General features: G+C 44.0%; 1 protein-coding gene and 1 long non-coding RNA gene across 7 annotated transcripts in view; one reads left to right on the top strand and one right to left on the bottom strand.

Moving 5' to 3' along the window:
• The window catches only part of LOC108885784 (signal-induced proliferation-associated 1-like protein 2), a 77059-nt gene that overhangs the window by 56662 nt on the left and 5461 nt on the right, over positions 1 to 14936 (bottom strand). The window lies entirely within an intron of this gene.
• LOC108885787 (uncharacterized) lies at positions 522 to 5699 on the top strand. The gene is made up of 3 exons (XR_001961292.2): positions 522 to 868; positions 966 to 1057; positions 2112 to 5699. It is a non-coding gene; the product is annotated as an uncharacterized LOC108885787 (long non-coding RNA).

The following is a 14936-nucleotide window of genomic DNA, read 5'->3' as shown; positions in this document are numbered from 1 at the left end:
AGAGGCTTTTTGTTTACATCTCAGAGCGCACAGACCTGAGTTGACCCAGCAGCAGACGAACAATCAGTAGAAGAGATAAAAAAGAGGTCAGACAGCACAGAGTAAACATATACCCTCACTGTCTCATCATTCCCCGAGCGCTGGGCCTCACAATGCACTGTGGGAAATGCCCACATTCACTAATGCCTAGTCAGTGCCCCAGGTGCATGGACTTAGGGAGAACACAGCCTCTATCAAACAAACACTGCAGTGTCTGCAGTCTAACTTCTGGCATGAGCACTACTTCAAAAGAGACTCTGTATGCTCTGTCTGCATTTTGATCTATATAAAACTCAAGTAAAAATCCTTTCACCTGTTTCTCTTCTGAATCGAGCAGCCCAGACAGGAATCTCTGTAAAAGGGAAGTTGCTTCATACCAGAATAAGACTTCAATACTTCCTAAGAAAACCAAACAGCTTTCCACAAATACAAGACAGACAACAGCTGGAATACAACAGACAAAGAGGATATGTTATGAGCTGCACTGTCTGATATTTGCTCCCGTGGCTGCAGTGCTAACCCGAGATCACAGTCATTTCGCCACACCTCATCTGTCAACAGTTATGCTCTCACCCGGAAAAATTAAACAAAAGATAGCTGTTTGCTTTGCCGTGGACTTTGTGGTTTGGACTGGTGGTTATTTCTGGCCGTTGTCTTATCATGGAGGCAGCTTACATGAACATGAGTCTGTTTTCCTACACCAGTGCACCCCTGAGTCTGCTCCGCTTCGTGCTAGCAGTAGCTCCATCTGGAATGTGCTGGCTACAGCTGAGTCTAAAGCACAGGGGTCACCCGTGATCTGACTCCATTTCACTTGGTTCAGGGAACAGTAAGTATTTACCCAACAGAAACCGCATAATGGTGAATTCTTTTCATTTCCTGCACACATTCAGATCTCATAATATCGACCATATGCTTTGTTACAGACAAAGAAAAGGGGGTCTGCCAGAAAAGAGAGTGGTCTGAAAAACCATGATTGTGTATAGGAGCCAGCGAACTAGAAGAAGAGGGAGTCAAGGTAAATCCAATTATGTGTATACTGATCCTAGCTGCACGACTACACATATCTTTCATCTCTGTTTCTCTTTCAAAGTAATTGATTGGATTGTGAAGCACCACAGCATGTCCTGTGTTCACTCAAATGCAGAATTTATGCTGCTAAAATAATCACCTAGCAGTATTTTCACATGCTATATTCTCATTAAATAACCACAACAGGTCTTAGAGTGCTCTTCAGTCACTTACAACTAAGCAAATACTTCATTCATCAGTATTTCTAATGCAAACATAAAGTACATCTTTTGCTTCAGCTGCAGCACTGGAATGACGGCTTTTACATGCCAAGATTAACATAATTATTAACAGCAATCCATCAAATGGGACCTTAACCACAGTCACGACGCTGATGGTAGCTTCACATAATCACACACTGACAAGGTGTGGAGCTGAACTATGCGGTAAAGTTATGTTATGAAAAGAAAAGAGCCCCTGTTCTTAAGTTGGACTGAGCCTCATATGAAACGGCTCAATAGTGGCAGTGCTGGCTGTAGGTGTAGTGCGGGAGAGAGGCAGACCTCCTCCTGGCTCCACTGAAAATGGGAGTCTCCTGCCCTGTTGCTCTGCCAGCTGGCTATCTGCCCAGCGCCTGCCAGGCAGCACACTGCCATTGTCCTTTAGTTGTTTCAGGGTGATCTGAGAATTAAAATAGACAGGACAACAGATTTTCCCTGTTTATTCACATGAGAACAAAGAACAAGCACCGCGGAAAACAGAGCTCCACAATGCACCAAGTTAAAAGATTTAAGTGATGTTGTAAACTTGGCAGAGGATAAAGCAGAGAGTCCCCATTCTGATCCAATATTAATGAATACTGACTAATATGACTAATGGAATACCGTGTTATTAGAAATGTGATTTGCAGTGCTATCACGAAGCACTTAGCTGAATGTCAGTTACCATTATGTAACAACCAGCATTAGTATCACACCCAAGACACACATGCATAGTTTTAGATGTCACTCCCAGAGCCTATTCAGGTCTCGCAGACTGAAGCTCCTGTATGTTCCCAACAGAAGGAGACCGTGTTTGTTCCTGGCTGCTCCAGCGGAGCCCCATGAACAGAGAGCACTGTGCTGTGGCTCTTCTCCAAAAAGGACCATCTGTCCCCCCCAAAACTGGGCCTAGCCACACCGGCCCTCTCTGCTATGGGAGACAGAAAGGGACGTGCAGGGTTGATGTGGCCCAGCAGGCCTCCAGAATAAACCACCACCTATTTCCATCAGCACACATCCCCCCTCTGCTGCTTCCCAGCAGCCTGCTGCTTACCCAGCTACTTCCATACCAATGACAGCCTGTCAGCAGAGTGCACTCTCTCAGTAGAAAGAAAACAAGAGGAGGAGGAGAGAAATGGTGAGAAGAGCATTCTCATCTCGCAAAAGGCAAGCTGTGAAAAGAGTTGTGAGGAGTTCAGATTGAAAGCACTGAGAACCTTTAAGCTTCTGTTCCTCAGCTGAGGTCAGTCAGAGTCCAGATTGTCACATTATCACTGAGCAACAGTGCAGCAGAGGAGGGAAGTAGGTAAGCTGTGTGACACTGTTAAGACGGAGACGCACACACATCAATCAAGGAGCAGAATTTATACAAGCTGACTGAACTCAGAATGTTTCAGTGCACGGACCATCTCTCCCTCCTCTTACTCACTTGAGTGGTACTCCTTTTTCTTTTCAAAGTTTGGTTTTCACACTTGGCCTGGTGTTGCTGACAGAAATCTGGCGTAAGAGAGACAATCTGGACTTCTGGGCAGCAGCTGGAGGCTCCACAGCTGACACAGAATAAAGTTTAGTCGACCGGAAGATGCAAGGGGGGAAGATAACTGTAAGGAGGACAGGAGTAGGCACAGATACACAGATGAATCACTCATTTATTCACCTCAGAAGAACTTCTTGTGCTGCGTCTGCCAGAAACACACACTCACAAATTCCTCTTCTGATACAGACCACAGGCTAGACTACTCATACATACCATTGTCTGCAAAATAAAACTTCCCTCGCTTTATAGAATGCTTATCCTGCACATAAATGCTGGTAAAACTGAGGTCAGCCTGCATTATTTAGCCTTTACACTTTTCCATATTAGGCCATTACATGAAAGTCCAATATCAGACATCAACAGTTGCCATGCTTACCTGATTAAGAGAGTCCTTTTTCATCACAGCCATAAATCCTAAGAGCAGAGGACACAAAGCCCTGTGAGCCACTGTGGTAATGAGCCCACTGTGGAGATGCCATCCAAGTGCATTAAATCCATCAGCCACTTGTTGAGTACAAGCCACCCAAAAACACACAGGGGAGAGAGAAATCCACCACACTTCACAGCAGAAAGCCTCTAAAATAAACACCGGCGCCACAACTCTTCCTTCTGCTCCTTTATCCAATAACTAGTTTGAGCAAGAAAATGGAGAAAGACAGAAAAAAAACTAAGGAGAGAGTAAAATAAGGACGAGTCTGGCAGCCATTGGGGAGTCAATTTAGCGAAATGCATACAGCTGCCCCTTAATGCACACAACCCTCTCCCTCCCCCTGTGACAAAGCCACCAACAGCTGAATGAGACTGAAACATTAGCATATGTAAGGGAAAGTAGGTGGCTGTTCTGGGTGGTGGGGGGAGAAGGACTGCTGGGTGTTGGTGGTTGGGGGGAGGGGTGGACCATGACATTCAGAGCTTCTATGGACTGACAGGAAGGACAAGAAAAAAAGAGGGGGAAAAGCTATTGTTCCCGCGGAAAAAGATGCCCAGGTCAAGCCTGTGACCTTCCAAGTTCCTTGCGATGGCTGACATTTGGAGCGGCGGCGGGAGATAGAGGAATCCACTTATCTGCTCCCTCTCCTATGAACTACAGCGTGGTACAAAGGTCTGTCTGACAAACAGAGCAAGCAGCAACCATGACCACCTTCAACACACTGAGATAAGAGGAGAAAGACATGACCAGAGAGGGGAATTGCCCTTCTTTCAAAACTTATAATCCTTCAATCCACATGCCATATGCTGAGCCTGCATATTTCTACCTTCAGCAGGGGCAACAGACAGGGGGGCAAGGGAGAAAGCATGGGAGAAAGAAAGGACTTAACTCTGCATGGTGCTACTCTCCAGTACTTCACTGCAAACAGCTCCAGGTTTAAGGGCCTACATACACACAAGCCAAAGAAGTAGCACCAACCCAGACTGACTGATGTGCTGCCTCACATCTCCTGATAAAACCACACTGCAAAGACTACAGCTGACTGCAAGATGACTGCTGGTATTCATGTGCGCTCTGCGCCTGCCTGGAAGGAAATAATAAGCCAGCGGTCTATTAAAAAGTTGCAAATGGCAGTGTCAGGCAATGCTTTGCCTTGCTATGCACTAACAATGTCAGTCCTGGTTGTTTGCTTGTAGGAGAAGAGAGGAAGAGGTGAACCCATTAGAAACTGGTGAAAACAAAAACAACCAGACACAGCTGAGCCATCACTGAACGATTAAACAGTACAGCACCGATTCTTTTTTAAATCAAACTCATTCTCTTCTTATTATGATTCACAGTGGTGTGTTCTTGTTTTTTGTATTACATATACAGTTTTCTGAGTGCTTATTTTCTCTTATGCAAGTGCAAGTCAGCTGCCTGTAAGCTGCGGTCTTTGTGGTGTTCAAACTCAAATCCCAGACATCAGGCAACGTCAGTCGTCATTAAGTGTTTGATCAGTTGTTGTTTGCTGATACTAGTTGTTTGAGGTCGGTGTGGTGTGTCACAGCTCTGACATGGAGTTAGTGAAGCAGACTTGTGACTGTGAGTGTTTATGGTTTTTATCTGTGAACTGTGATGAAATGTGGGTGTGGAGACTGATAAAAACCTTCTCAGCAACCACTGAGGCACCTTTGAGGAAGATGCCGTTAACCTTCAAAAACAGCCAAAACCAGAAGACTGCAGTTATGCTGTGCAACTACCAGGTATGAATATGTGTAAGCATGTTATTTCTGAGGAAGTCAGCCATATTTGGACACGAAGAAGTTAAATAAAGATCAACTCTGTGGGGTAATTGAGCTTTGATGATATATTTCTCCCCTTGCATAGTGCAACATAATTGAGTTTCACAGAGCTTAATTGGAAAAACACTAAAACAGTGTCATTCTAACCACTTCCTGATGACTGCTTTGCTCTGTCTGTTTCTGGTTGGAGGTAGGAACATGTTAATAGCAGGAAATGACAGACTTTAATCAAGCTGAATGAATGGCAGCAAGTACAGGTCTTTGTGCCACAGAGTGCTTTGATCCAGCCTCTGCTCGCAGGTTCGCAGCTTTGATTTGAGTTGAGGGGAAGGAAAAGAGTTTTATTTGAAGAGTGGGAAGCCCCAGGAGGTAACACTTAACAGTTCTTGTCACTGCATCCCAGCAAACAGACAAACTATTCATCAGCCTACACACATGTGCAGCGGGGCCTGTGGAGGAACACACAATCCCACAAACACCGCTCGTTTGCACATGGACGACTGGTCTGATGGGTAATTTACATACCAAGGGTAGTCATTACACAAACGGATACACATAAAGACGACCTACATTCACAAACACTAAAAAAACATCGTTCACAGCTCATGTTTCAAATGTTGTGGAGAGATTTGACTCATTTAAATAAATATACTGAACTTCTAGAGGCTTGTCCATGTACTTTTAGTTTTTCGTGTGACACTTAACTTTGGTTCTTCACATTTGAAATGAGAGCGACCAGACTCAAAGGTTCTGATTTCTCTATCATGACAAGACTTTACAAACTTTTTTCGGAAACTTTGAAAACTATCTACTTTGGATTTGAGAACTGTTAAGCTTTGTACTTGAGCTGGATAGTGAAAATTAGCTGTGTACTTCACATACTGCATGTTGTAAAGGATAGTTGGACCTTTTGGGAAATATGCTTAGAAGTATGAGTTAGATGAGAAGATTAATGTGAGCATTTCTTGGCCGAGTGCAGAGAAACTCAACAGAGACTCAGAGGAGTTGCTACATAACTTTTTACACATTTCTTTTCCATGGCTGACCTTTTCATGCTGCTCATAATCTTTATGCTAAGCTAAGCTCAGCTAAGCATGTCTGAGCTGTAGCTGCTTCATTAGCAGATTTATATTAGAGTGGTATCTATCTTTTCCTCTTAATTTTTGGCAAGAAAGTGAATAGGTATATTTCCCATAATGATGAACTATTCCTACAAGATCATTCTGAGGCCATTTTTCATCATCATCAAGTAAGATGAGCAAGTGCAATAACTTACTCATGCAAAGTCTGGTCAAAATACAAACAACATTGTCTAGGAGAATTCTAGCTTGGTGTCTTAATCTTGTATCACTTCTGCAGTGAAGACTGCTCTTTCTGAAAACAACCTCTTGTCATTCCACAGTCACCCTGAAAAGACAACAAAACTCAGAATGGCAGTGTGGAAGCCATTCAACCTTGCTACGTAATTACAACACTAAACAAGTTAAAACGGCATAATGTGGAACAAAGGAACAAAGGGCTTTCTTGTGATTGCTTCCACCAGGGGACATTTAATAATCCAGAGAGAATGAAAGGCACCTGTATGCGCTTAGATTGAGCCCTCTTTCATGAGGGTGTGACGATAGCCAGGCATGTGATACATTTGCTGTCCAGTATTTTTAGTCCTGCTGATAACAGCATGCTGTGGTAAGACAAGTTTCTCCTTAGTTATGCAGAGTGGGAGAGGGGCTGTTTAGGGAAATAGCCTGTTCCTCCTGCAGAGAGGAAAGGAGGAATAGCAGCTGGTAGGCAACAGGCAGACACAGCATCTCTGAATGTCACTCTTCCCTCTCCACCCCCCTCCTCTTCCCTCTCTCCACCCTCTCTCCTCCCCTCAGTTTGTTCTGTATCTGTTGTCTGAATTCATCAGAGAGCAGGAGGCTGTGCTGCCTCCCCTGTCCTCCCATGCCACTCCATCTCCACGACAGAGGAAGAGAGTGAAAGAGTAGGGGGTAGTGGGCACACGAGGTGAGGGGGTGGAGAGTAAACAGTGGCTTCGCATCCCTCCATGTTGTTGCTAGGCAACTTTTTCTGCATATGACAGCCTTGAGTGACAGCAGAACTCCCTCCAGAACAAAGACAGAAAAAAGTTGAGGGAGGGAAAGGAGAGAGGAGCAGAGAGCAGCAAAGAGATGAGTGGTGATCGGGTAAACACAGGGACAGACACATTGTTCCAGAGTTTCAAGCAAAACAAAGCAACATAATAAAAAAAAAAGTTGGACAGAATCTAAAAAGAAAAGGTGGACCAGATGATTTCAGAGCAGTCAGTTCCAAACTCCCCGCCAAGGGGTCACAGGATAAATCTGAGGAATCATTAGATAAATACATGTAGTTGAAGTATAACACATGCTTTTAATTTTAGTTTTTTTCATTTAAATTACTAGATAATTTTACATCTTCTGACATCTACATTTATTTAAATAACTACTCTTTTGTTGACTAGCTGGCTAAAATGTTTGGAACTACAGTTTGAGAACATACTGCTTTTAAAATCATCGCAAGCAATTTGATCTCTGTTCATACCAGATAAAGTAAACTTAATTCTGTTGCTGTAATCACACCGCAGCACAAACTAATGGATTAATTTTTGAACACTACGACATTGCCACTGGCACGTTGAGAATGCCTCCAGCAGTTAAGTGCTTATCCAAGTCTTGTTTATATTTTGCAGTTTTGCTCTTTCATTTTCTATGAACATGTGATTAGGATCTGTACAAAACTCCTGAGGCAGAGTACTAGCATTACCACCACAACCTACAAACTATACTTTGGCAAAAGTTGGCAGACACCAATAGTTCCGGCTCAGCACATTTGTGTGCGGCACAGATGACGTGCTTCATCCATAGGGCGCATAATGAGGGTTTTTGACGATTGCAGGGGCTAAAATTAGCACGTGAATAATAATCACTGGCCAGAGAGCTGCTTTTCATTGGAAGTTTGGCAGGGGAGAGAGCGCTGAATGCCAGATCAGGGGTGCTGCTCTACGGATGTGTGCTGTGGCAGCAGGCAGTCAGGAAGCAAAGGAAAGTTGACGCTGGAAACCATACTGTTAACAGCAGTATGGGCAAAGTTGCCAGTGCTTTTAAATGGCCATGGAGGATGCCAGGTGCCTGCACTACAATTGGCTAGAGAACTGGAAAGCAACATTACAACCAAACAAGCAGGATAACAAGGGTTACATCTAGAAATGTAACTGTTGGCATGTGTAGGTAGTTTACCACACCTCACAGACTGGAAAAAGAGATCTAGATACCAAAATATAAATAAGACAAAGAAGAAGAAGTATTTTTTTTTTCCAAAGTTAAGTCCGTGGCCATCTGTAACATATGTTCCAGTACAGCAACTTCCTCCTGTAATTAATGAAGTTCTCCAAAGGGAACAGTCTGATTAAGTGAAAACTCTTCTTATTCTCCACAGGCCGTGTTTCCAGAGCTCAGAGAGAAATGGCTCCGAAAGAATTCCTGAGAACTAGGCGGCCCTGGTTTGTCATGCAGCTGGCATCTCTTTTATGGAGTCACTTTCAAAGCTTTTCCCCTACAAGTGGCATCAAAAACATCTGTTCCCAGGGAAGCCACCCACTTGAGAGATTGCCCAGTCCTGGCAGGATGGCCTGCAGATGTAGGCAGCAACCGACATGCAAATGTACTGTACATGTAAAACCCCAGACAGCCACAGCGTGACAGTTAAGACAATAATGTGCCAAAAGTCACAAAGAGGGAAGGAGAGTAAAAGAAAAAAGACAAACAGAGAGAGGAAAGATAGGGACTGAGAAATAGTGGCTATACTGAAAGGCAAAAATGACTCAAAAGAAGAATTAAAGGAGGAAGAGAACCTGAATTACAGGAATGAAACAGGACTACAATAACTAGTAATTCTGAGTCAGTGTCTCCTGGGCATATTGAAGGATATGCAGTGGTCCTTTAATCCAAGGCAGAGGATCAATTTGACCTCCATCCTGTTCAAAGCAGTGGTGAAAGGGCCTGGTGATGCTTGATGAAGTAGCAGCAGCACAGCTGTATTCAGGCTACCTTGTCCAGGGTGTAGAAGATGCTTTAAATGTGCACTCTGCTGGTGCTCAGAGCAGTGTAAAACACTGTGCATCATTAAGGGAAGTGTGCTTAAGTACCGTCCGTGGCCCTGTAAAGACACTGCAAGTAGGGGGAGAGTGGATGGAGGGAGGCAATGGGAAATGGTCTGAGTTATTTCCATTCCCTCAGCCCGTTTATGGAAACATTATGGGAGCAAGGTTCAGTTCTCACGGAGGAGGAAAAGATTGGGGAGGCAAGTAGGAGTGAAAGACAGGAGAAAGTGAAGGAGGGAGTGAAAGAGAAAAAGGAGGAGGGATTGTAGAAATGCTGCTTTTAGCTGTTTTCTCTGGAAAAGACCTTGCTCTGTGTGTGTCCTTCATTGTGTGGTTCTCCCTCTGGCAAAGGCCACAAAAGCCTCCCATTTATCCATCCTGAGCATCTAGCCTTATTGAGAAAAGGCCCTGAAAGGCGGGCAGCCATCACATGTGCCAGGGTGACATGGCTTTTCCCTTGTTAACACTTTAGTCTTGCACCCAGAGTGCACCCAACACAATCTCCACTGGAGTGAGGGATTACTCCCGCCGACAAACGGGGAAAAAAGAGGTAGTACATCTGTTCTATATATTTGCATTTCTTTGGTTGAGATCACAATACACCACTTGACTCGATGGAAAGCGAACATTCTCAGTCAGGCGTGAGAAACCCACCCCATCAATGAGGCCTTTTTCCACCCTTTGGTTTCTTTAACCAGGGTAACAGCACATCACAAGGAGCAGCTTGCACAAAACACAATCTGTCAACTCGGAGGCAGACGGGGCCGGTTTATTCACGATTTGCTCTCATCAGTTTCTATTTACTCAGTGTTCTTGGTGGTAGAAAGGCGACCAAGTGCAATTTTAGGACATCGCAATGTGCGCTATTCAGCAATCTGCAGCTCTAATTGCAGAGTGAGAGAAATTTTCTACATCTCTTGCATTGAGGCACAACAGCTGCAGCTGGCCTGGCATGCAGTGGGTGTGTTTAAGGGAGGTGTGGTGGCTAAAAGGGTGTCAAAGACTAACCACCCACTGAGAACCATCCACCCACGCGCACCTACGTATAAGCACACACAAATGCACACAGTGTTACATGTACAAATGCCCACGTGTCCACAATCACACAATGTGCTTTTGTCTCCATGCACTGATTAATAATGTTAATGATATACCCAAGCATCAGGGCAAATACGGCACTCTAAAATTTCCTCCTGCCTCTCTACTGCCACTCATCAACACATCCTTGATCTCACTGATTTAGAGAGGAGTCAGCTGGCATAAACAAAAAACCTCACATACAGTACATACACACATCCCATTCCTCCAGTCAACTGGTCATCATCAGCTCCTGTTTACAGCCACACATAAAAAGTGTTGAGAGGGAGAGGAGACATGAATACTTTTTTTCGCCTTCACATCTTCTCTCTATTCTTGCTACCACGTCGTTATGCCGCCATCTTACCATCCCCCTTCCTGAATGCTAAATGGGGAAAAGTGTCCAGGGAGACGAGTGCGGATGAATTCATTCCTTCCACCAGGAGCCAAGCGCACTGATCTGACCTGACGTGAGGGCCCCCAGTGATAGAGTGACCTTTGACCTTCGGAACCGATCGAGGTCAACGATCTGATGAGGTGCTCTTATGAAGGGGGGGAAGGGAGCATACAAAGAATGGTGGGGTGGGTGGGAAAACCCAACAGTCATAAGATGTACAGTTGTATTGCTCACTGCAGAATTTCCTCACGGGAGACCTCACTGCTGAATACACATGGAAGTCCTTTAGCATCAATATTTATGCAATTCAGAATGACATAAAAAGAGCTGGATTTAGATACTTTAATGCACTTCCACCCCACTCAAGCAGAGATCAGGCACAAGATGAAAAATGTGCACAGGAAGGTGTCTGTCCTTAATCACAGAGCTGGCCAGACTTTACAACAGCATCCCAAATAAGCTCCGATTTCCTTATTCCTCACTTCCTTATCTCTAAACTGCAGCAGGCTCTGAAGAATGTCACCAAGATGGCAGCATTTGGAGAGAACACCAGGCGCTGGCAGCTGTACAACGTGCACCCAGGGTCACCAACTCGGCAGAATCAAACAGAAAGTCCTGCTTTCATTTAGGTAGACTGGAAATGCGGTGTTATATCCAGCAGGGTCTGATAACATGGACGACTCCCACGGGCTACTGCTATAAATAAGATATTAGTCAACCTGCATGGTTAATAAGAAAGACAGAGGCCTTTAGCACTATGAATCTGACCTTCAAACAGCAACTAAGAAATCTGAAATATTTGAATTCTCAGCATTGCTATGGCCCCTGAGAAAGCACAGACAGTAATACCATTCAATACTAAATCAATAACAGACTTCCAGTATGGGACTCCCTGGAGCAAAATCCTATGAAGCAGAGGCTCAAGGTTAGAGGTGTGCCTTTTTACAGTGTCAATGGGAAGAAAAGGTTCCCAAACCCATCACATTATACACTGTAAATGTAGTCATGGTAACGTTGTTGATTCTGCAGCCCAACAACAAAAACACTGACGGGACAAAGAAATGGTGCAGCAGCAGCAATCCATGGAGTCAACAAACAGCAGCATGGACGAACCAGGGGATTGGCCACGTTTGAGTCCGGGGAAATGTAAGAAGTCTCCTCGGGGGAACCCAGACTCAGACCGCCTTTCAGTGAAAATTAAACAAAATGACAGGAAACAATTAACTGACACTCATTTCTCTCGTTACCCTCCCCAAGAAAATGTCAAATGTCACCACCTGAGAGAATGGATCTTCGTGTGTGACCTGAAGAGAATAAGTGTGTTTACATGCATCTAACTAACCTGATTATTGTTGGCTTTCTGCGGTAACCTTGTTTAGAGTCATTTAATGAGAAACTGTTTCCTTAATCATGGAGGGGATTGGGGGAAATCTGGTTAGTGAGATATTTGCTGGAAAAAATGTGAATTCTTGGCATATGTGCATTTAACCACTGGAGTTTTACATAGTGAATGGATGTGGACAACAAAGATCTTAGCCAGCAGAGTATCACTGGAGGAAAAAGACACAAACGTTCAACTTTTACTAAGCTGGAAGCTTATCTTGACCTCTGACCTTTGGTGTTTGTGTTCTCCACCTAAACACAGATTATCTTGAGACAGATGAGAACAGTGTAATTATACAGCTGCTCCTGTGGTCAGATACACAGCACCTGGCTGTGTATCCAGCAGTTGTGTGTTCACTGTGTTTTGGCTTGGGCCCATGCAGCTCAGCGCTGAACTGTATGTGGCCCTACAGTCCTGTTTACATTTCAGAGAGGTTCCACAGGCTTCCAGTAAACATAGCCTGCAGAAGGTAAGCATTGAATGAACACACAGTGTAACTGTTAGGGCATTGTAAGAATTACTTATACAGAGACCTCTTGTTAGGATCTAACATAGTGTCTGGGACAGTGTTGGCCTGAATGTGTTATGTAATCTCCTTCTCCTTTGCTCCTTCTTCTTTTAAGGCAGTAAACCCATATAAAGGCTAGCATTCAATGTCAAATGTGTTGCCCCTCTAGCTGTGGATTCCACAGCGTCCCACCCCCTGTGGCTAACCTCCAAACGTCCACAGCAGAGAGGAGGAGGGGAGCAGTTGATCTCCACATTGACAGACAGTGCGATTACAGAAGCAAGAGGAAAGAAAAAAAAATCAGGTCACTGTCACTCCAGATCATTATCCCCCGTCAACAGCCTTTACAAATGGCATAAAAGGAAGGCTAGTCAAAATGATGTAGCAAACAAAGAGAAAAAAAACACACGAGATGGAATATACTACTCTAGCTCTGAATTAGCTCTGCATGGCTGGACCGGTGCTCCTTAAACACATCATACCACTGCTGCAGCAGCCCAGAGTAGAAGGAAAGGCCGGGCCGACTGTAAGTCCTTCACAGTTCAGCCCCTCTTTGCTTAAGCCTTCCTTTCTACTCTGTGTAAGAGGGTTTCCCCCCACACACACACACACACCAGTAACTCCAGTATCTCAGGCTTGTCTAAAATAGCTGCAGACTACCATGTCTTTGCTAACAGCAAGTTACAGGAATAGGCCAAAGGCAACATCATGTACAGGCATTTTTGTGCTTCAGTAAGTGGATACAAAGGCTACATGGTGATGCCCTGGTTTAATGGTGTGCATAATTCAAGAGCACAATCTGAACTGAACAAAAGAGACATATTATTTATTTTTCAAAGATACTGCCAGCAGTATGAAGTTGATTTTGAAGCTTCTTGGAAGTATGTTGGTATGCTCTGATTTCTCCTAGCCAACACCTAAAAAGATTTTGACTGCTTGCTGCTGCTGTCAAATGAAAGAATAACACAGTCAAGAGTAATACATTTCATCACAACACTTTGAAAAACACACCGCAAAAGAATCTGCAAATGGCCTGAAGTTTTGCTAAAGCTCTGGGATTCCCGGGATAAACCACATACAGTAACATTCAGTAAACTAAACTCATTATCATCTGATTTATAGACTAGCGGAAACAAGAATAACATCCTCCACCCAATATGTTTCGTCAGCGCTTTTAAAAAACACAATGACAGACTACAGACTGTGACAACAGTTTCTAATTTGTCTCATGTCTGTGAGCTGGCAACATGAAAGGAACCAACAAAAAAACAGACGGTTTCTCACAATTGATAACGGGCTGTTTAGGAGAAATTTCCTTCCTGTAGAAAGGCTGATACCAAGAAAACTTGTACAGTCCCGTCAGAACTGCACACAAAGCAGAACAGGACAACTCACAACAATAGCGAACAGAATAGTAAAACCTTTTTTGCTTTTATTCTTAGATATTCTTTACACCTTGAGGAAACGCTGCTTAAAGAAACTGTCTTCCAGTGCACAGTGTAATATCTACTGAAGCAACCCTACTGTTCATGTAGGTCAAATTGAATTTCAATAAAACCTTGTGCTCAACAACAGTGTGGAGGCACTGCAGTGCACTGGTGAGGTTAAGTGAAGGATACTGGCTCGAGCAGCAATGCCTCAATGACTCTTCCACACACACGCACGCAAACATACTAAAGCTGAGCACTTTATGGCACATCTGTCACGGCTCTGCTCCATTTGACTTGTTAATTACAATCAACCTCTATCAGAAACAAGTCAGCGTACTTCTACGCTTTAAAACAACTCATCCGATGGCTATTTGCTCCTTGGCTTACACTAGGTCGATTTGACCGTCAAGGACGCAGATGTTTGCATGGGAGGGTTTCGCACGGTATTGGCCTAGATCCTACAACTACAGGTCAAGCTTACTGTAACTTCTAGGGCTCCAAACATGGCTAATATATTAGCAGACATTAGGAAATAAATCATTCTCTGAATAAATACAAGGAAATTCAAAAATGAATCACAGCAAATTGTGAAATAATTCCATCGATCCTGTCCCACCATCAAATTCAACCCATTATTTATTCATTATTTTATCATTCTTATTGGCAGGTGATTGGTTGACAGGAGACAAGCTGGGAAAATACTGAGAATTTATTGGTTAATCTAAATATGCTAATTTATTTTACATCTAGTATATGTGATTTTAAAGTTCCATACCTGTCACCTACACCTACACACAGGCACTAAACCAAATCCCTTCTTATCTCCCATTGGAGGCTGGCCGCGACCGCAGAGGTCAGTAGGCCCGATTGTCTGGGCCCACTGAGGGGAACACAGACCGAGTTAACCCCATGGGTCACGACTGGTCCTTGGACTCAGTGGCCATCGGGTTAATGACTGG

Source organism: Lates calcarifer, linkage group LG16_LG22 (assembly GCF_001640805.2).
Source record: "Lates calcarifer isolate ASB-BC8 linkage group LG16_LG22, TLL_Latcal_v3, whole genome shotgun sequence".
In the NCBI taxonomy this organism is placed as follows: Eukaryota; Metazoa; Chordata; class Actinopteri; family Centropomidae; genus Lates; species Lates calcarifer.
This window is presented reverse-complemented; position numbering and strand designations above follow the sequence as displayed.